Source organism: Serinus canaria, chromosome 1 (genome assembly GCF_022539315.1).
Source record: "Serinus canaria isolate serCan28SL12 chromosome 1, serCan2020, whole genome shotgun sequence".
Lineage (NCBI taxonomy): Eukaryota > Metazoa > Chordata > Aves > Passeriformes > Fringillidae > Serinus > Serinus canaria.
The window spans coordinates 98658130-98680535 of record NC_066313.1 but is presented as its reverse complement, the minus strand read 5'-3'; the positions used below and the strand labels follow the sequence as shown (position 1 = coordinate 98680535).

The window sequence follows — 22406 nt, the reverse complement described above, 5'->3', positions numbered from 1 at the left end:
CCCTATAGTGACCTATCTTCTCCCAGCAGCAAATTCCCCTCCTGTTTTTCCCACACACGATCAACTCCACAATACTATGCCAGTTATCTGCAGCCTTTAGTATGTCTTTCGTTTTCTGACATCACCAAATAGTTTCTTATCTGCGTCTGGTATTATTTATACACACATATAAATAAAAAAGGCCATCTTCCACCATCTTATCGACTGCTGACTGAGAATAAATCATGCAAGGAGAACAGGCCAGACTTTGGGACCACCTTGGGGAATACCCCACCCCACAGTTGTTGCCTCTTGGCAAACCCAAGCAAGAAGTGCACATTCACTCTGAAGTCTGAGGAGGCAAATCACATATACAGAAATGGTCAGTTTCAGCCAAAAAACCTCCTTTCTGACAAGAGCCACTGCTATTCATGTGACTAGGCTCATTAAGAGTGAGAACTGGAAAAAACTGAAGGATGGAGTCTGCGTGTGTCTCCTGGCTGAGATGTTCAGCTGTATTTTTCCTTGTGAAAGGAAAACTACCCCCTGCACCATAAAAGCAATAAACAAAGTGGGATTACTGGTTGGTCAGCAGCTCAATAGATACTACTTCCAACAGCCCTGCACTAAGTAAGTACTTACTAGTAAGTAAGTACTTATAGTACCTACAGTCAGTACTTAGTTAGTAAGTACTCAGTGACATTAATTGTTATAAGCAGCCGAAGCACCAGAGAGAGATTTCCATGGTATCTCTACCCATAGATACATAAAATACCAGTTTGTACAAATCCAAAGTATGTGAGGTTAAAGCTAATGGGCAAGCTTTGTTGAGCATCTCAAAAATCAAATTAACTGCAATCAAATTCATGGCACAACTCAGGGTTCATTTCATTACTATCAGAAAATTCAATCTCTGAAATCTTACAATATTAAGCTAAAGCAATGATCTTTCTGGTAAAGTTCTCTCTTTTTTCATTTCAAGGTGAAAAAAAGCTGGGACGCCTGGGGAAGGTTCAGGTGATGATTTCCAGTAGATACTACTGAAAGCTTGGCAAACATTTAATCAATTACTGTTATATAAAAGAAAGGACAAAAACCCCAAACATCCTTTCAAACACACACTCAAAGATATGTTGTGTTACAAATTCTACCTCTTGCATCTATTTCTACATCATGCCTTTTCCTGCACAAATGCAAATATAAGCATAAACACACATGCATATGTAGGCATATACATATTTAAATTCAAAATAAAAATCCATTAGGGACCTAGTTAAATCTGCTCATTGCTGCAATAACTAATCATATCTCTGTGCTGTACTGCAGGTGGGAAAAGTCAGAAGTTCATTGCATTAAATTCAGGCATTTCCCTTTTTTAATGAAGCTGCATTTTTGGTTTATTTCACAATATGCACTCTTTAACCTCACTGCAAGACCTAGCTGTAGAATACTCACTGCAATTTCAGACTCCTTTTTTATCCCTCCTCTTCAAGGTTTCCAACTAGGTTTCTCTGCGGGAGTCAAGTGCAGTTTTAATAAGGCAGATGAGGCAGGGCTTCTCAACTGCTTTTGATAGAGGTGAGGTGGTCAGCTCTTTATTGACTTTCTGCAGTACTGCAGCTACAGACTGTGCAGTCTTGCTTTATGAGCAGGCACCAGGCAGGAGGAAATGGGCCTGGAAATTTCCAGCCAGCAGTGTTTGATGCACTGCTTGAAAAGCTGCACAATGTGCATATAAAGGAAACTAGAGACAGCCTTTTCCCTTGCTGTTGTTGTTGTTGTTGCTAAACCATCAGGCTGCAGTTGGTACACATACCTAGGAAAGCCTGCTCAGGAGCCATTTTAAGAACTAATATGTCTCAGGAAAAGGAAAGAAAACAACGCTGATTATTTTGTGCACATTAGAGAGTGCTGCATATCAAAGATCCTTTTATAAACACTTGGAAAAATCACATGGGAGGTAATAACCTGCTAAATTATTTTACTGTCCTTTTCTTGTGCAGGCAGCCACAGCACATCCACACTGTATGCAGTGCACAGCTGCACTGATATACACACATCCTCACAAGGGGATGTGGAAAAAAAGGAAGCAATCACAGGCTGGTATCATGTACTATTAAGGTTTTATTGGTACCAGCATGGAGCAACTGCATCACTAATTAGCAGATGCATACAGGCTACACACATCCTTCCAGTCAAGTGGCAATAAACCCAGGTAGCCTTTTCCATCCTCATACATAGATTACTTGAGCTATTTACCCCACTCCTTGTTTTTCTGGACTGCACATTCCTCTCTTCCCTCACCATCCCACATCTACACCAGCAAGGCACATCCTTGAATTCTGCTCTGACACAGGGGAGATGAACATCCATGGCTCCATTCATGAGCTTCCCACAGGGTGCCACTCTGGACCAAGTCTGTAACATCAGACAGGGCTCAAACTATGCAGACAGGAGGTTTGGAACCTGCTCCCAGAGATGTGTCCACAGATGCTGACACAAAAATAACCATTAAAATCAGGCTTGACATCTCTCTGTGCCTCTTTTACTCCCTGTCCCAGGGGAGCACAGCAATGGTGAGCGGATCAAAGACAGCAAGAAAATTCAGACACTTTGGTGATGGCTGCCCTACAAAAGCCAGAACAGACTCCAATCCCTACAAAAATGTACCCACACAGGGCTGCACACCCCAGCTCACCCCCAGCTGCAGCAGCAGCAGCTGCAGCATCCTCTGCCAAGGACTGGCTAAGGGAGCCAGGTCCCACCTCCAGCTGAAGCACCACACCTGAGCAGCCAGCACTGCTGCAAGGTACACAGCACAGTTCCACCTCTTTCAGCTAATTGCAAAGCTCTTAGAATTCTGAAAATAAAGCTATTCACACACATGGGTTCAAAAACCTTACAGCTACAGTGCTCCTATCAGAGGATATACCTGTACTGCAAGCAAGGCTTAATGATGTGCTTAAATTCTACTGGCTTCAGGGGACATAAGGATTCGCTTAACTTTCATCATACCAGCCATTTGTTTTACAGTACCTGGATAATATGTCTTGCCTTTTCATGTACAGCTCTGAGCTCCTTCCACAGTAGGGTATTACTTCTTACACATAAATGGAAGAGCAGGTAGAAACTGAGGCATTTTTTAAGTAGCTACCTGAAAACCATGGACAATGACAGGCACATGATTTTGCTGCATGCTGCAATGCTATCTGAGTGCTCCTGAATTTTCACCTGTGAGATAAGCATCAGTGAACAGATACAACACAGTCCTTAAAGAAGGGTAACAAAAGGACCCAAAGGGTAACCCATAGCAAAGAACATTTCCATACTGTGTTCAGCATTTTATTTTTAAAAATGCAGCTACTGAGAACAGATATCCTGTGAAATAATAGATGTTACAATCTCACCACACATACACTGCTATAATTCAGATGACATTGTTGAATTAGAAAGCTAAGCATAAGATAAATGTCCACTTTCTCTCCTCAATGCCTGTCTTGAGCAGGAAAAGGTTGTGCTAGTGTTTAGTTATCTGTTATCCATTTCCTCCCAGTTCCCCATCTGCAGTTCTCCAAAGTGTGTTCTTACAGCACTTCAGCTGGTTTTTCCAAATCAGATGCTGCTGAATTGTGAATCTTATGAATTTTCTTTGCTGACAGGGATTAGATACTGCTTCACTTTAACCCCCCAAACTGGCAGAAGCTGGAGACTGGCCTGGACCTGCTGCCAGTTTGTGCTCAGGCTCTACTCCCAGTAGGCAAAAGATGCTCAGGGCTTCTGGACAGTCATATGCAATACATTGATTTAATCAAAATTACATGCCAGTCTCACTCTTTAAAGCAAAACTCAAACAGTCAAACAATTATATATTGCTTTAATTATTAAGATCTTAAGATCTTTTCTTTAATTTTTAAGATCTTAAGATCTGCATGTGTTCAAAATACTCTAAGAGAAGAAACAGACTGGCACTGTCTTTTGGTCTTTTGCTGGTGGCAAAGTAGATTATTCCTATCATGTTCTGCAGGGGTGCTGTCAAATGCTGTTTCAGGCTATGGGCCAAAACCTACCCCCAGCCCATGTGCTCAGTTCCCACTGGCATCAATGACATCTCCACCATGGACTGACAGTAGTAAATGGGCAGAGATGTGCTGGCTGCTCAAACAGCACGATCTATGTGCTGAATAATTCATTTTAAACTGTTGCACAGATGTCAAAATGTTATTGCTGATTTCAAGCCAGCAGAATGGGTGTTTCTTCTCCTGATATGAGTGTGTCACTGCCTGTAATGCCAGAGAAGATTTGGGGAATGTCTCAGCCAGAGAGCAAAGCCCATACATGGCATGCCTATGAACATACAATTAAAATGATCACTTAAGGCCACCTTTCACTCTCCTTATTAGGATTCTCCTGCAGATGCACTCACCCATTGCCTTCAAGAAGTTTCAAAAATGCAGCTCAAAACATGGCATGGTTACATATGTTTGAGGGTGCTCTCCAACAATCACTTCAGCCCTTTGGATTTTTGCTGAAGTCCCATGGAAAAGCTCTGGGTACAAACAACTTAAGAGTCACGGATGAGTTTGGAAAACAAAGTGAATCCAGACAAACAAAAAGTAACCCCTGCCTCTGTAAAGGGGAACAAATAAATGTATCCTACAGAGTTTACCAGCCTAGTAATGGAGAGAACTCTACTGCACAAGCCAAAGATCTTCCTCCTCTCCAAAATCAAGGAAGAGAAAAGGAATTTTTCTGTGTTTCTCCTTTCACTAAACCTGGAGCAGTCAATATGGTGCACTCTGACATTTTCCAGACACTGGCTTCCCCAGCCAGGTGGGCTCAGCTGCTGATGGCCAATAGCCACCTCCAGAGTGAGGTGGGAGTCCTGTGTGCAGGTGGGCTGGGGTGGCTGGGGGTGACAGGAGAAGTGGAAGGGAAATGGGAGAGAGCCAAGAGAGTAATGGATTTTGAACTGAGGTCAGAGACCAGGGATCTCTCACACAAACCAAACAAGCACATGCACCCCACACCAGCCCAGGAGAATCACTACAAGGGATGCATCAGCTAAAAAGTGGGATTTTTCATGCCCCTAGATGGGCTTCTTCATGTCTGCTGGTCTGTGTGGAAACAGACCTCGGCTTAATGAGGTCTAATTTGTTTCAAATCCATAGGTCTCTTTTTAATAATTAACAATCCCCATCACTCAGCAAAGTCATTCCTTACCCCTGACTACTTGCGATTAGGAATGAAAATTACTGTGAAATACTGTTAAAAGGTGGAAAGCAAGTGACATAATTCATGTTTTAATTAAAAAACCATATATATCACATGAAGCTGGAGCTATAGAAGGAATAATAACTGAGTAAGCCTAAAAAACCCCCACCCCAACCCAACACCTACTCTTCCCTATTACCTACTTTATTCTTGTCATGCTATTTGAGTTCTTCTAATTGACTTCTCTTACTGGATGCTCTATGCCCAAGCCATATTTCAGTTTTTCGCTCTGCAATTCCAGGAACTAGAAACGTGTTGGCATCATTACCACGAGCATTACACACCCTCACACACGAGGGTCCAGGAGCTACAATTAACACATTAAGAAATAATAACTGCCAAGGGAGCAACAGAAGATAAACAGCATGGAGCTGATGTAGCAAGAATTCTGCTTGGGAAAGGGCTGTCTCTTGGGTAACGGGCAAGGGAGAGGAACTGAAGCTCTGTGCAGCACTGCCTATTTACCAGAGAAAAACCCAAAACCAGGTGAGCTGTTCACACATTAATTTCTTGAAATTTAATTCCACTAAAGGTATTGTTGGATTTTATTGCTGGATTTAAACTAGATTTTGAAGGAATCTGAAGGCTCCTGTTCTCAAAGAAATAATAATCATGTCCTGTTCCAAAGTTTAAAATTGGTATATGTTTTCTGGTATTTGAAAACCTGCCCTGAAGTGCTGTGGGTTTGCCATTTTCTTGTTCTTTTTCAGTAGAAGTGAGAAATACTTATTTCTTTTACCTATACATTAAGATATATTTATTAAAAAAACAAAAAAAACCACCTTTTTCCTACTTGTCAATATCTATTTTTATGATTGCCTGGGGCTAGTTTGGCTAGTTTGTTTGGGTTTTTTTAAAAATAAATTTAAATAACTGAGCTATTTTCCCAATTTTCCAAAGGGTTTTAAATGAAAAAAAATTTAGATTCCAGAATCTTTTACTTAAAGTTTCCACTCTGTTTTGTGTGAGTAGTCCTGCAGAAGCTGCACAACAAAAGCCTGCGAGAGCGTGCCAACCATTTGGATACCTATCTATCTTCACCACTGCAACCAACAGAAATCATGGAGCACGCTGCTCCCTTTGGGCATCAGTCTTGGTTTTAGCTGCTGCTTTCAGGCAGACCAGCCAAAGGCCTTAATACTTTTCAGTGAGATGAGCAGCTGAAGGAACACGATGGCACAGGCGAGGTTTATGAAATGCTTTGTCTCGTGTCTCTCCCACCTTGGGGCTGCACACTCACAGAAAACCCAACAAAAATATTGCTATTAAAATAACAGCCTTTCCTACATTCACCCAAATCCCTGTGCAGGAGAAGGCAGGCAGAAGAGGCACAGACACACAGGGCAGGATTAGCAGCTCTGCTCAAACCCACCTTTTGGGAGAGAAGGGCGCGTTGCCTGTGACCCATGAGGGGCTGGGTTCCTGTGACAAGCGCCATCCCCCGCTGCCCCCGCGCACAGCTCAGACATCTCAGCAAATCACATGGCACTTTGTAAAAACATAATTGTTTTTATTTTCCAATTTTCTGTGTTTTGTGTAGAGTGCTGCTGTGTTCAAGCGAAGTGAATAAAAGCATAAACAGCAAGCACCATCTGGAGAACATTCTTCCAGCACGCTGAGAAATAGCAGCCGCCTGTGCGCTACCTGCTATAAATAAATGTCATTAAAAAATGTCCAAAAAATTGTTTGTTCCTATTTGATGGAACTGCAGTCAGATAAAATCTTCCTTAACCCTGTCTTCAGGTACCCAACACCTTCAGAGAAAAAAAACTCCAAGCAGATGTAGATATTTGTCTCTCTTTATGTTAATACGGGTATTACTAACAGAATAGCAACCCTACACGTTATTCTACTAACACAACAGAGGTTGCAACTTAAGCGTAACACGTGAACAAAGCACTGAAAATCCAAATGCTTTTAAAGCTGTACCAGGTTCACAATAGGGAGATATCTCTCAGCCCACTAGCAAGAGAACAGGCAAAATTATTCATTCTCCAAACTGATAGTGTATCAGTCTGAATGGAAAAAAAATACCAAAAAGTCCATAATTTATTTTCAATCTACACAAAGCCACATCTCCTTCTCTGCTGACAAAATACAGACCAAGCTGGCTGTGGTGCTGTGATGAGGCTCTGCAAAGGGTCAGAGTTTGCTGTGTTTGTTTAATCACTGCAATTAGAGCTATGCAAATAATGGAATTGTTTGCAGTAGTGGCAAGGCTGGGGTAAAAAAATTAAAAAGAAGTATTTGGGTTGAATGATTTAAAAACAATTTTGGTAAAATGAAAAAAATTAAACTGTCTAGTCTGTTCTGCTCAGATTCAACTCAGAATCCATTCAGTTTGAAATGAAAAATACATTTTCACACTGGAACAAAGCATATGAGCAACTGTCATTTTTCCTTTCTTTTTTTTTTTTTTTTTGTCAGACAAACATTTTCAGCACCCAGGAAGGGATGCTTAGGAGAGCTTGCTGCTTCTTGGGGAGGGAGGAGAAGATTTGCCTATCCCTTATCCCAGCCTTGGACACACCTCATGCTGTTTCACAGGGGCAGGGCTGAGTGCTGCATCTTTCTTCCTTGAGGAAGCTGCTGCCAGCCCTTCTCTTCCCCCATGCCCTGCTCTGGGCTGCTGCCCTGCCCAGGGAGTCCAAGGGTAGCAGGTAGAGGTGGGAATGGGAACAGCAGCACTGCCTTTTCTTGGTTCCACACAGCTAACCACAGCTGGCACTGGGTGGGTGACTCTTCCCAGAGCCACACAGCCCTCGTGGCCCACACGAGGTTGGGGTGTGCTCTGGGACATGGCATGGGGCTGAGTGTCTGGAGGCTGACACAGCCACTAGCCACCAGCAGGAAGGAGGATTTGGAGAAATTTTAGTGGTTTTCTCCCTTGTTTTACACCCTCCTTATATTGGCAGATGTCACAAAGTGAGAGGAGGGAATCTGTCTTGTTCAACAGATTCCACCAAAACAAGTTTGGTCCCTTTCACCAGAGAGTAGCTGATATTCCTGAGGCACGGGGCATATCACCAGCACAGCCACCCACCATCATGTAAAGGAAGAGTGGAAGGGATGGACACGAGCAGATCCAGTCCTTCCCTCGAGCTGCGGCGCTTTGTCCAAACCCAGAGTTGCTGAACACTGGTGTGGTTGCAGAGCAGCTCTGCTAAAGCCTTGCTTTTGGCTGGGATTGGCCACCATTCCCACTGGAAGCAAAGGCATCATTCCCACCATACTTTATCCTCTGCTTTCATTGGGATTCAATGTGCAGGGAACTGCATGAACAGGGATGAGGGTCCAGGCCCTTCCCTGATGAAATCATCATCTCAAACATGGCAAGGGCAGGAAATGACAATGTGGTTAGAGCTCTCATTAGCCATGTTTTCCTAATATTTATATTTTAGCTACTTTTATTTACAGAGTCCACTCACACTAGTTAAATTATATACTTTGCAAAAGAATACAAAGGCTGTCTGGAAGTGAATACACTGGACTACTGATTTTTTTAGGATTATAATGATGATTATCATGATTAACCAGCCTTGATGAATAAGATTTTGTCAGGCCAGGTGTGGAGGGAAGGCAGGTGGTGGGAACACGGCTGTCTGCCCATGCAAGCACGCATGCACTCGTGCATGTGTATGGGGGGGAGGGTTGTTCTTTGTTTTGTTTTTGCCTTTGGTCAAATTCAAACAATGTGCAGTAACAAGAAGTAAATGTCATTTTCCTCCCATCCATCTTAATTTGGCATCCATTTTAAAGCTTACCTTTGACCTTTTAAAATGTTAATACACTTAAGCAGATATAAAAAACACAAAGCTCCTAGAAAAATTAATCACACCCGTATCATGATGCTGGTCCAAAAATGTAACATCAGTTATTTTCCTATTTAAAGAAACATTTGTCCAGTGCAGATGCAGTAACTATGCTACAATTACCTATTATTTCCTTTTCAAACAAATAACCACATTAAATGCTACAGTAAAACCCTTTCAGCATAACCAGCACAACCTACAATGAATCTGTTTTGTTGAGTAACTGCCTAGAATCACAGAAAGGGTCCTGAAATGGACCTTGAAAAGTGTCCTAACCCATCCCTCAGCCCCAGGCAAGGCCAGCTAAATCTAAGCCATTCTTGACAAGAAACCTTATTTAGATTCCCTTTAACTAACAGCTTTAACTAGAACTGGGGGAAATTGCAAAATTCAAAATATATAATATATATACATACGTGAAAATAATTTATATATGAGTATTATGTATGTATAAGAAAATATAAAGAGACAACCCTGATCTAAATCATAAGTCTCCCTCCTCTGACCACTTCATACCCTCTAACCAAAGAGTCCAAAACAGGAAACTCTAATAAAAACACCTCCTTCCTTTTTAAAAATAAAAGGCTACTCAACTGAGAACCTCAGCTCCTTGGAAATGCAGGGGCATCTCTTCTCAAGAAAATCAGAATTATCAGGTCCCAAAATATTTGGGTCTGTATGCTGCAGAGCAAATAGCTCTTTAGTTCCACCAAAAAGCAAACACAAAGTAAGAGTGTTGACCAGCCTTTCCGGTAACAAAAGTGAGTCTAAGATGTCTGTAGCCTGTTTGTGATCAAAGGCACCCACCTTGTCTCCTGACCTAATAATTTCTGGTGGGAGGCTGCACTAGGTCCCTCCAGGACAGTCACTGCACAGCTCTGAGGTCACATGCTGTGAATGTGGGGATCCACATTATGCTGCTTCCACTTTCCTGTCTGCAGCACTCATGGCATCCAAATTGATGGCTACCCCCATCAATTTAAGACCCCCCTTTAGAGGACAGAAAGCTGTGGTGACAGCCAAAATGCATCCTTAAAGAAGTGATGATTTCATAGCTAAACACAGCTGTTACACAAGCATCTAAAAAATCAGCTAGAGACCTAAACATCAAATCCAAACCAAAGGCAGATGCATTTCCTTGGTGAGCAGAAAAGTAAATTCCTTGCATCTGTTTTCTTCCACCTACCAACATTACTTTGGTTGTAGCGCAACTGGAGCGTGCTCAAGCAGTTTTCTGCAAAATGAACACAAGCTTAGGCACAAGGGTGAGGGGGAGATTTTAGGTACTGAGCTTGGAACCACCAGTCCTGTGAGAGAACACAGCCTTTGATGTATCCTGCACACACAATGCAGCAGAGCTCTAACCCAGAGCCCAGTTTCTTCTGTGAATCCACCCTAAGCACTCATGGCTTCTCCAGCCACGAAAAGGCAAGAGGTAACTCCATCCATCCTCCAGGGACCAGAGATGAATTACAAGAACGTCACACGAGAACAGAAATGCTCTTCTGTGTGCTCCTTCTTTTAGGATCTGCTTATATGTTCCTACTTCCTTCTGGCCTCCCCTCAGCATCCCACAGCCTGCAGAGCAAGCTCTGGCTATGTCAGAAGTCCTCTTCCCCCACCTTTATGCAGGGCAGACCTCCCAGCTGAGAGCTGCCTCAGACCTCCAGCCCCATCACCAAGGCTGGAGATGAAGGCATCTATTATTCAGACAGTGATGCCTGACTTCTTGGTTAAGAAAATCCTGATTAAAAAACAATGTGTTGCCCTTCCTGTTTGCTTTGCAGTGGCCTTGTGTAGATCCAGCTCTACAGCAAGTGATCCATCACCAACAACAGAAAGATGTGTATCACACAAACACAAAAATACTTCACATTTCACTTTATTTTCTGTGTCTTCCATTCTTACTGCCCATCTATTCCAATGTTCCTCATTATCTTTTCTTTAACCTAATTATTACAGATATATATGGAACACCTAATACTTTTCTTTTAACCAAGGACCATTTAGTGCAATACTGCCACATAAGCTTCAAAGACCATCAAATTTTAAAGAAAATAAACACAATGCATTCACATTTCTCACTTTGTCACTCCCAGCCCTTTATTTCTTGATTTTTTTGCTTACATGCCACAGAATGTACATGTGCCTTTGTCACACTGTTTGTGAATAGTTTATTCACCATATTCTGATAATCACAGATTAGAACTTCAGTAATTCTCATCTAGTTAATTAGTTTATTCACTAGGCACAGATTAATAACTGATGAGCTACAAAAAGTTGCTATTGTCTGAGTCAGTCACCAAGTAACTAACTTGGCCATTCAGGCAGGGAGAAGTTTGCTTTTCTGAAAGGTGACAAGTAGCTATGTAATGACTTCTATTATTTTCTCAATAAACTCAGAGAAAATAGGACACTGCAGCTAGAAAAACACAGAAAGAGAAATTAGCTGCTACTGTCATTAAGGATTCAGAGACTGATAAAGAACAGTTGGTGCAATGCAGCTGGAGAGGCTTTTCAGAGTAAAGTGATTATTCTCTGGCCATTAACAAATTATTTTTTCCTGGACTGAAAGACCTGCACTCCTCCAAATAACCTGGCTTTGCTATGAGGAGCACACTGACTGCCAGGGCAGGCAAGAGCCATTGCCCTCTTGGCCCTCCTGGTGGCCACTACACTTCCACCTCTTTGTTTCCATGTCACAGGAAAAGCACAGAATAATTTAAAGGTTGAAGCACATGCAGACATTGGAAGGCAGACTGGTTTTCAAAATTAGTCTGGCCAAATGAATTTGGAGCTGCCCCCAGAATGTTCAGGGACCAGCCCTTTGCAGCCCCACTGAAGCTTAGTGAGGAGTCACAGCAAACTTCCCTCACCTGTCTGGTCATTCAGAGCTCACCCCCAGTCATCAGCTCAAAGATAACACAAAGATAAGACACTGGGGACACAGTCAGTCAGTCCTGAGACTTGTTCTGACATCTCTGTGCCTGCCACAGGGGAGGTGGGGGGAACCCAACAAGTCAACAGCTGCTCTCTAGTCACTCTAAAGGGAGTGGGAGAGTACAGAGACCTGGAAGCTGCTAAGCTGAAGGACAGCTTTTTTTCTGAAGAGCATGGAGGAATCAAGAGACCTACCCCAGACTCTCTGTTTAATTCTTGAGAACATTTAGCCCTCTGATATCTCTGAGAAGCATTTCCAACAACTACATGTGCAAACTGAGAATAGTGATGAGTGGTGTCCCTCTCAGGTCCATACTGGGACTGGCATCTTTTAATAACTTCATCAGTGGCACAAGCAGTGGGATCAAGGGCACCCTCCACTCTTGTGAGATCCCACCTGGAATACTGCATCCAGCTCCGGGGTCCTCAGCACCGGAAAGACATGGACTTGTTGGAGCAGTCCAGAGGAGGGCCACAAAGATGATCAGAGGGCTTGGAGCATCTCTCTTACGAGGACAGCTGGGGCGGTCCATCGTGGAGAAGAGAAAGCTCCAGGAAAACCTTCCAGCATCTTCCAATACCTAACGAGGACCTACAGGACAGACTACAGGCACAGATGTTTTAGCAGGGCCTGCTGCAATAGGACAAAGGGTAATGGTTTTAAACTAGGGTCAAGTTAAACTGGACATAAGGAAGATTTTTTTACTGGGTGAGTGGGGAGACACTGCAACTTGCCCAGAGAGGTGGCAAATGCCTGGAAACATTCCAAGTCTGGCTGGACAGAGCTCTGAGCAACCTAATCTAGTTGAAGATGTCCCTGCTTACTGTGGGGGGTTGGACTAGATGACCTGTAGGTCCCTTCTAATCCAACTATTCTATGATTCCATGAATTAGGAAATACAAAAGGATGCTGGACACAGGTCCCGCTCAGAGGGATGCAGTCACTAACACCCAAAGCCAGCAACTGACTGTGGAGCTGCAGCTTACATAAGGGTCCCCATGACACCCAGCCACCCGCAGGACTGGCAAAATCCTGCAGCTGTGACTCTGTAAACTCACCTCATCCATGTTTCAGCACTGCTCTCTACACCAAAGGACAGCACAGATAGAACTGGGTGGGGGTGGGAAAAAAGGAAAGCCAGAACTAACAAGCTACATTAAATCACCCAGCAGAGCAGCTCCTCCACAGAGTGGCCTATTTACAGAGTTGCTCAGTGCCCTGGGAGGGATGGGCAATATTGCAAACCCAGGAAAGGAAATTCCCTAGGAGAACGGAGACAGGCTAACAAAGATCCACACAGCCTAGGACCTCTCACACAGCCATCTCTTTTCTGAAATCTAGAGTCTGCTGGGAGGGTTTAGGCCTACAGCTTTGAACATAAGATAAGGAAAACTTTTTCATCCTGAAAACAGACTGTGAAACTCAAGCAATGCTGGGAAGTGTTTCACTGTATTGTTATTCTGTAGATGCTGTTTCTGGAGGCAGAACCCAGCACAGCCTGATCTCAAAACAAAGCCATCCGTGGCTAGCGCCTCACATCACCAACCATCTCCTTCCTCTTGAAGTAAAATAAAATAAAAGCGAGTACCCCCATAAATCATTCATCCATCCCAGTTTCATAACAAGAATATTTGTCAGCTCCCATTTTACGTCCCTTTCTCTGGCTGCCTGTTCTACAAAGCCACCATTTCAGCTGCCTGTGCACACAAGACCAGCAAGCACACAGCACCACAACAGCTCCCACACTCCCAACCTCCTGCCTGCAAAGGACGGCCACCGCTCTTCCACAAACCCTCACCCGCACTGCCATGGATTTTTCAGGGGATTTTCAAAAATATATATATTTTTTTTAAATCAGTAGCTCTGGGGCACCCATCAGAGGTACTTCAGCTACCGTAACTATCCCATGATTTATGTAAAAGTAATTGAGGTTAAACTATCTGCCACATCAAACTCTTCACATTTGGCCCCATCTTTAGGACCTAGAAACATCTGAAATAAATAAAGCCGTGTGTCATTTAACAGGGTCTGGGCTTAATTAGGATCATTCTGGATTTTATGGGAAAAGCTTTGTCCTGGCAGCTTTACATAGCTAGTCTATCACTTGTAAGGTTATCTGCTTTTTTTTCCTTTAGTACCTACATCAAAATACTTTTCCACACAGCTTTTCCTTTTTTTTTTTTTTTTTTCCATCCTCCAACCAGCTGGATGACAACCACTCCTTATCTTTGGCTGTCTTCCATGCTAAAATAAGAATGCCGTTGTTAGGCCGAGGGAGCTGCACCCTTCCACCTCCGTTCCCTCCCGCAGCATGCAGCCGGCTGCGCAGGAATGCCCCAGCTTCCATTTGCTGGTCATTTTTCTCTGACATTGTTGCAATTTACCCTTTAGCTATAATTTCTATTTCTAAATCACACCAGGCCTCTTGTGCCATGCATTTTGTAGCCTGAAGTGACAGCCTGTGTCCTGAAGAGCTGGTGATCCTCAGCCCATCTCCAGCGGCACTGCCTCCCTGGCTCGCTGACACGAGGGCGAGCACGCAGCCAAACACAGCTCGAAGGACGCCGGGCGATTCCATCAGCAGCAGGGAACGACTGGATTAGAAGAGGGGTAGGATTAGAGATTGATGAGCTGCTGTGAGGCTGCTACGTCTGTATGACTGGCTCCAGCAGCAATATTTGAATGTCAAACTGTATCCCCTCGGACCAGAGAGGTACCACCTACGTTGGGTTTTAGACTGCTGTGTGCAAGGCAGCTGGTGTGCAAGGGGCTTGAGTTGGGGTCTGAACACACAGCCCTGTACAGATGAGGTCGGGCAGAGATGAGGAGAGAGGGAAACATAGAATGATTTGCCCACAGCTACACTGGCAGCTTGAGTCAGAGGCAGAAACGGGAGCCAGATTTTTTTTAAAAAAATTAGTTCCTCATGCAGGAGATGAGCCAGCAGCCTTTGTTACATCTAAATGCATTTTTCCCCTGTAATTCATACTGCTGCAGGCTCTGCACAGTGAAGTCAAGCATCCTGAAGTTGTAGGGTGCCCAGTGTGACCTGCTGATTGCACATGCCAAGCCTGCTACATGACCAGCTCCAGTCTCCAGTCCATGCCTACAATGCAATCAGTGCATGTTGCAAAAGCTTAGCACTTGCTTTTTTTTTTTTTTGTAGGAAGTGACCAGGACCCTGCAAAACCCATCACTGAGGTGATTTCCAGCCTGACCCAGATAGCTCTGGCTGCTGGATCGCCTCCAGAATTTAGTGTACACACAGGAACTCAGCAGCACTCTCCAGTCAACTCAAAGAGTTATTCTCTCTTCAAATTTACCTTCAGTCATCTCTGAAGGTGAAAGAGACTCCAGCTTCCCCTATTGGAGCTCCTCACAGAAATATTATAAAATTCATCAAATATGCCAAGGACAAAATAGTGAGGATGCATTAATTGATCAGGCTGCTCTAGCACAGTGGTGCAGGAAACCACCCTGCCTATCAGCAGCCTCCTCTGCTAGTTACTGTAGTTACATCTGATTAACCGGGGCCACTCACGGCGTCATGAAATGGAAGGAAAGGCTTTTCAAATTTACATATTAAAAAAACAAACGGAGGTGTGCTGATTTCTGTCCTATGGAGTGTTTCAGACGTAACATTAGCAATCAGTAGCGTATTTGTGAGGAAATTCTTACTTTGAATGCTAAGCCGATTTGCCAATGATAAATGACATGAAAGGTTACTTAGAAAAAGGAAAAACATTTCCTCATCAAGTTTAAACGGAAAATACCTGAAGAATTAATGGGCAACCAGATACTCTTTCCTCTTTAACAACACACCCCAATTAGACAATATATATACTTTGAATCCCGCATTTGAATAATTTTTCTTTCTAGAAAAATAATTCTGATGGAGAACGTGTAAGAAAACTACCGTCAAGAGCGGTAAACGAACCAAAGCCGCACCAATCTCTCAAAAAAGAGGTGTGTTGCGGGTAAAATGAGAGAAGGAGAATAACTGCCCTGCAACTCCTGCCCAGGGAGCTTGCACCCTGCAGCATCCCCCCGGAGGGATGCAGAACTTCTGGAGCACGACACTTCACCCTGGCATTCACCGCCACGTACGCCCGGACCGCCGCGACGCCGGCGCAGATGACCCACGCCCCACGACAGCCTCATCCAGAAAAAGCCATTAAGGGAGCCGCAGGTGACAGTCCATCCGCCTGGCAGACTTCGCCAGGAAGCCGGGCGACAGCGGGAGGAATTTCTGCCCCAACTTCGGAAGGGTAAATTCTCCTCCTGCTTCTAGCCTGTGACCGGCTACGCGAGGGACCCCAAATCATCCCATTACCGCCCATCTTGAAATCCATCCTGCACGTTTCTAATCTCCTTTCGGCGGAGCGCGGACCGGCCGCCGATCGCCGCCGCGGCCGCGCCGTGCGTGCTCTGCCGCCCGTGGGGCAGGATCCGCGGGGGGCGACGCGGGGCTCCTCCCCGCGCACCCACGGCCGTGATTTTGGAGAAGTTGCGCAGGCAGGAGGAGGAGAAGGAGGAGGAAGGGCGGGGGTGGGGTGGGTGGCTCTGCTCGTGCGGTCACGGTCTCGCTCCGTCCCTTTCCCCGCCGCGGTCCCTCCGCGCCCCCCCACCGCCGCAGCCCCACTGCCGGGACAACCCGCACAAAGCCGCCGCCGCCACCACCGGGATCTCGCTGCGCCCGCTCGGCGCCACCAGAAACAATAGTCACGGGCCGAAGCGGGGACCGCGGGGCCGCCGCCCTCCCCACGGTACGGCAGCGCCCGGCCGCCGGTGGGAAGAAGGCTCGGGGGGGTGGGATTCCCGCAAAACGCCGCCGCCCGGCCAACCTGTCACCGCTCCACCCGCCCCGGGCTGTCGGTGCGCATCCGCTCCGCGGCACCTACCTCCGGTGGAGGGTGCGGCAGCCCCTAGCTGGGCTCCATGGGGCCGCAGCCGCCGCCCGCTCTGTCAAGCGCGGCCGCCGCCGCCGCCGGGGACGCGCCGCCCTGCCCTGCCCGGTACCGCGTCCCGCTCCCCCCGCGCCGGGCGGGCCGGGGCGGGGCGAGCGCCGGGGGCGGGCCCGCCCAACCTGCACCACGCCCGCCAGCGCCGCCCCCCGCCCGCCGCGCTGCGGGCCGTGGGCAGCGCCGGGGTCCCGCGGAGCCGCGCCGCCAGCAGAGCGGAGCCCCGGGAGGATGCTGCGGCAGGCAGCGTCGTCCTCCTTCATAAATCTCTCGGGGTTTTGCTCCCTGCTTGCTTGAAGTTGTGACCTTGTCTCCTCTGCGTTTATCTCGGATTGACCACAATTCTGACTTCCTGTTTTTCTTTATTCCCCCTCCACCTCTTTGCCCTTTTTAATTCCTCCTCTCCCCCGACCCCCCTCCCCCTCGTCTTTTCCATCCTCGCTTTCCCTTGTCCCCGTTTTCCCATCAGACTCTGAATATCCCAAGCCTCTTGACCTCAGTCTCTGGGCTTTAAAACGGTTTTGTCAAGGGCAAAAGAGTTTTTTGTAGGTTTCAAATCGCTATTAAGTGGCGCCAGCAGCTTATTGGAAGGTGCGGTGCATTAAACTAAATCCATGGCTAGTATTACATAATATGCCCTCGAATGTACATAAAAGATAATTGTAATTCCATCTGGATTTCTGTTGATATTAACAAACCGCTCAAGGTTTCCTCTTGCGGTTTAATGGGCTTTTCAAAACCTTTGACTGGTGCTGGATCAATCAGATTATGATTTAAGAAAGGGTAAAGCACACACACTCATGACATCCTAGGAATTAGTGAAAGAAGGAAAAAAAAAAAAAAACTTTGTAGGTCATCTGCCTAATCCATCTTCCAAAAGAGAGTAGGAATGTCCCCCATACAATAATTTATCGGCATTTGTCTAGTTTTCTTTCAAGTGCTCCAAATATGTGGCTTCCTCATTGCCCATAGGAATTTAGGTCAAGCTGCCTGAGGGGGAATTTTGTAGCATCTTGGGATTTAAAATCCACTACTGTTATTCAAGATGGTTTGTTTGGGGTTTTTTTTCCTCAGACATCACAACTGTACAGTTGCAGTTGGTCATTTATTTCTTGCTCATCATCATGGAAGGATTTTGGCCATCACTTTCCCTAGGTTGAAAGCACAGGGACATGCACAGCTGAGAAAATGTCAGCTTCATGCTCAGTGTGGCCAAAAGAGTGACTCAAATGTCAGGACTTGTTAGTAGAGCAACGAAGAGGAAAAGATTTTACACTGGAAAATGTGTGCTGGACCTGTGCTCTCGATACTGCTGGAATTCCAGTCTCACCTTCTCAAAAAGGACATAGCAGAGCTGTAAAAGATTCGGAGGAGGCCAGCAGTGATAATCCATGGCTTGAAAGGGTTTTCTAGTTAGGTACAAGCATACTGGCAAGAGGCACCAGAGGGGAGATATCACAGAGGTTCCTCAAATCTTGGGCATCATGGAGAGGGTGGGCAGGAAATGGTGGCCCTGGCTTCCAGCACAAAAGGGAGAGGCCATTAACAGATCACCTGACTGTACAGAGGTGATTCTTCATGCAAACACAGCTGTGGAGCCCTTTGCCATCTGACAGCAGGCAGTTGATGTCATTTTGAGGGGAAAAATGAATGAATGAACAGGAGAGAAATCCACAGAGAGCAACCAAATCACAACTTGCTCAGAAAGGTGCCTCCATGACAAATGGCTCATGGCTGGGCTTGCTCTGTTTTTGCCCTTTCCCCTTGGTGTATGTTGATAGTCACTGCTCACCTGCCAGCAGTGAATACACCTCTCAGATTTAATGTCACACCTGTGTTAGTTTTGTGCTGCCCACAGCTTTCCTAATGCCCTTACTGCATAGACTGGAGTAGTAAAAGGGATGAGTAGCTTTCAGTGGCAGAATGTCACTGCTGAACCAACGTGTGGCATATCATGGAAGTTGGAATCATGAAAACACACTGAAAAAAACATCATTATGCATTGAGTCACTGAAGAGTGAGAGTACTGGTTGCAAAGAAGTTTCTGTCACTCTTCTAAAATGTGACAGAAATAATCAAATCTAGCTGTGGCCTAGGGACAGTGACCTTAATTTAAAATCAATCAAAAATCCCTCTCTCAATGGCAGCTGATTGTCCCGTGTGCTTTCAGACTGATGCCCTCACAGGCCTGCCATTGTCAGTGCTGTTATACAAGTGGGTAAGCATTGTGTTGTTTCCTTGTCTTCCCTCCTCCTCCATGTCTTTGAAGCTGAGATAGTGTGGTCTCAAACTTCTCCATATTTCTGGCAGAGGAATTTTTTCTGTGCATTAATTTATAAATTTGTACATGTATGCCTCAGTATGGCTGCTTTATCCATGCAGCTTTCTCCAGAAGTCTGCTAGTTCAATATTGTATCTTGGTACAAAAATCTAGCTCTGGTGAGGTGGATTGCCATACAGGAGGCAAACTACAGCAAGAATGAAAATGAAGGAGCCCAAATTATGTATGTGAATGACCTTGGTCAAGTGACTCATAGTCATAGTCTTTTATGGCACTGATCCCCTAGGCTGTTTTCACACTGTTTGTGCAGGATCATGTATTCAGGTGGATCAGGATACTGACCATTTGCCTGTGATGCTGCTCCACCTCCACCTAAATCTCAGCACAAATTCACGTATGCGGCGCTCCTCAGCTCCCATGTAAACTGGCTTGGGTGTCTCAGGTAACTCTGTTGAGAGGATCTGCATGAACCTGGTGTATTGTCTGTGCTGATAAACGTGGCATCTTTCCTTTTGCCAAGCATGTAAAGCAATCAGCAGTGCCATTCATCTCAGCCTATCACTTGATCACTCTTTGATCCCAGGATAGCACTATGCAGTAGCAAAATTAATACTGCCAGGTGTGATTACTAACACAGCAATCCAGGATGCGTTGGAAGCTTTAAATTCTGCATAAGTAGCCACACTGCAAATGCTGGGTGGGAAGAACTGACAGCCAAGTGCACACACACTGTCTGTTGGGAGCATTCAGAGCACAGCAAGAGCGCTCATTGCACCTAAAATGGGGGTTCTGAGCAGATGCAAGATTCATAGTGACAGAAGTAATTTTCAGGTTTTCCTCTAATAATATATAGGCAGTAGTAAGCCTGTGGCAAGTTCAAATTGAGTACTGAGCAGCTTTTAAATTGTTTAAGGCATTATCTATTATAAGGAAGTTTATAAAGCTCCATCTCCATTATTTGAGTTTTCACAAGGTCATAATCCACTTGACCCTCGTGGTTTATTTTATCACTATTGTCCCTCAGAGGAATTATAACCTTTACCATTACCACTCGCTAAATATATCACGAGGTTTTAGTGATATTGTCATAAATCACCAAGCTCAGCTTTGTTGCTTGTAATGTGACCATAGTACATACTGGTTTTGATGCAGTGATTGCCAGCCTGATCTAGTTGTAGTTCTTTAATTATTTTATAATGGGAGGACCACAGGGTAGCAGATATGAATGTGTATTTGACTTCCTTTAACATTTAAAAATTGCCATTTTCTAAGCTGGTCTGAACTTCAAGTGCGGGCTTTGTAGGCAAAGTTTCTGCAATCAAACATGGAAAATACAAACTCATGGATATTAAAATCAAGCACAGTGACTTCAAGAACAGCATTCTCACAACAGTTTCTCTTTTCAATTAAATGTGTGAGCATTCATTAGAAATCATATGTAATTTGATCATCCTGAAAGCATTTAGTGAGAAGAACAAAGGTATCACACGTAGGCAAAGTTCATTACTGGATGGGTTTTTAAAGGATAAGCTATAGGGAAGATAAAGATAACTGAGAATTTTGGAAAACAGTAATGCATGTAACTGTGCTTCTTTTTACATTTCAGTCTGTTTTCTAGCAGCAAGTTGGTCCCATGTCAGCCCCCCAAAAGTCTTAAAGAGAATTTGCCATAGCAAAGATGTGCTACTGAAGCCAATCTTCAGTTGTACCTAAAGATCAGCTTGCATCAGAAGAAGCTGACCTCAAAACTGTTTTGACAAGACATACCTTGTTAAGCAGTAATTGAGATCCAGTCAAGCTGCTTCTGACTCCAAGAAGGATTAACCATTACTATAAATCAGGCTTACTTGCTGGGACTTCTGGGATCCAAAACTTTGCAGCACCACCTGCAGAAGTTTATCTGTCTGACAGGATATTGTGGGGCAGGTCTGGGCATACAATACCTTTTCTGGTGATGTATGGCAAAACTCCTTGAACCAAAATCTCTCATTGGATGAAACTGTGGAAATCTGTCTTTGGGGAGGAGGAGGAGGAGGAGGAGAAGGAGGCAAATGGAAGAATAGGGGTGCACTTCAGCATATTCCCCCCCCCCGCCACCAACCCACAGGCTGGTGTGGTTGTCTACAGTGTATTAATTTACATCTGAGTTAGTCACTCTTCAACCTTTATGGTCAGCCAGGAGAAATAAGCACTTTTAGGATGCAATTCATTTGACCTTTCTTAGACATGTACTTTAGGAAGAGATAAATCGCTCTCCCAAGTGTCAGTGTTTCCCTGTTGACCACAAAAGGACCAGAGAGTGATTAGTTCAGAGGCAGGTGTCCATATTGCAGGCTGTCTACAGGCAATTAGGCAAATCCCAGACAGATTTTTCTATAATGCTGCTCTTAAATTCTTTCACAAGGATTTTTATTTGTATATCACAAGTATATAAAATGACTTTTTTTTCCCTTATTTTACACATTTTTATTTTTGAAAAGTATTACGTTAGCAGAGCCTGCATGCTGTATTGGAGTTGATTGTGTTGGTGCTCTGTTCAGAATTGTTTTCAGCTACCTACTGAGAAATTGGCAATTTTTGCACTATTTCACCCTGTGAGTTTCACCAAATATTTGTCTGATTTAATGTAAAGGTGGGAAAAGGGCACATTTTACACCAAGGGAATGTGTACAGCATTAGAAATACCTCCCATTACTGTATGTGACTAGAAAGCAAAGATGAATACGTGCACTTTTTAAAAAATTTGATCACAGGGCAAGATTTTAAATGCTATTAGTAATGAAAATCCACAGCAGTAAGAGTCACTGTACTGCCAATAAGCCCACTGAGCCCGTATACAGTACATTGCAGAAAAGGCCCAAGGCTCAGATGTCTATCTCCATGTTCTTGTATTCCCAACAAGCAGTGAATAATGCATTAGTTTTGCTTCCAGCATCCTATTTTGAATATGCTTTAGCCAGAATTATTGGCTTTCATGTAGCGTATATTGTTAACAGAGGTCATGCTCTGCGCCCATCTAGTGCTGTCTCCAGAAGTGCCCTGGCACAGCACACAGAAACGTTTTACTAGAAATTCTCATTGTTGGTTGTCACCATGAGGTCCCCTGAGATGTCCAAATTACAAGTACTCCAGATCCAGCTGAAGTCACTGAGAATGTCCCT

The 22406-nt window shown here is 44.6% G+C and overlaps 1 protein-coding gene across 2 annotated transcripts in view; it reads right to left on the bottom strand.

The window, feature by feature from the left end:
* Positions 1-17008, bottom strand: part of RAI2 (retinoic acid induced 2) — a 43619-nt gene extending 26611 nt beyond the window's left edge. The window contains exon 1 of one of the 2 annotated variants that reach the window (XM_030235061.2): positions 16905-17008. The gene's annotated coding sequence lies outside the window, so the exon portion shown is untranslated. Of the gene's footprint in view, positions 1-16336; positions 16434-16904 lie in introns of those variants that run through there. The other variant, XM_030235062.2, reaches the window with a different exon arrangement.
* Between the last annotated feature and the right edge of the window lie 5398 nt (positions 17009-22406).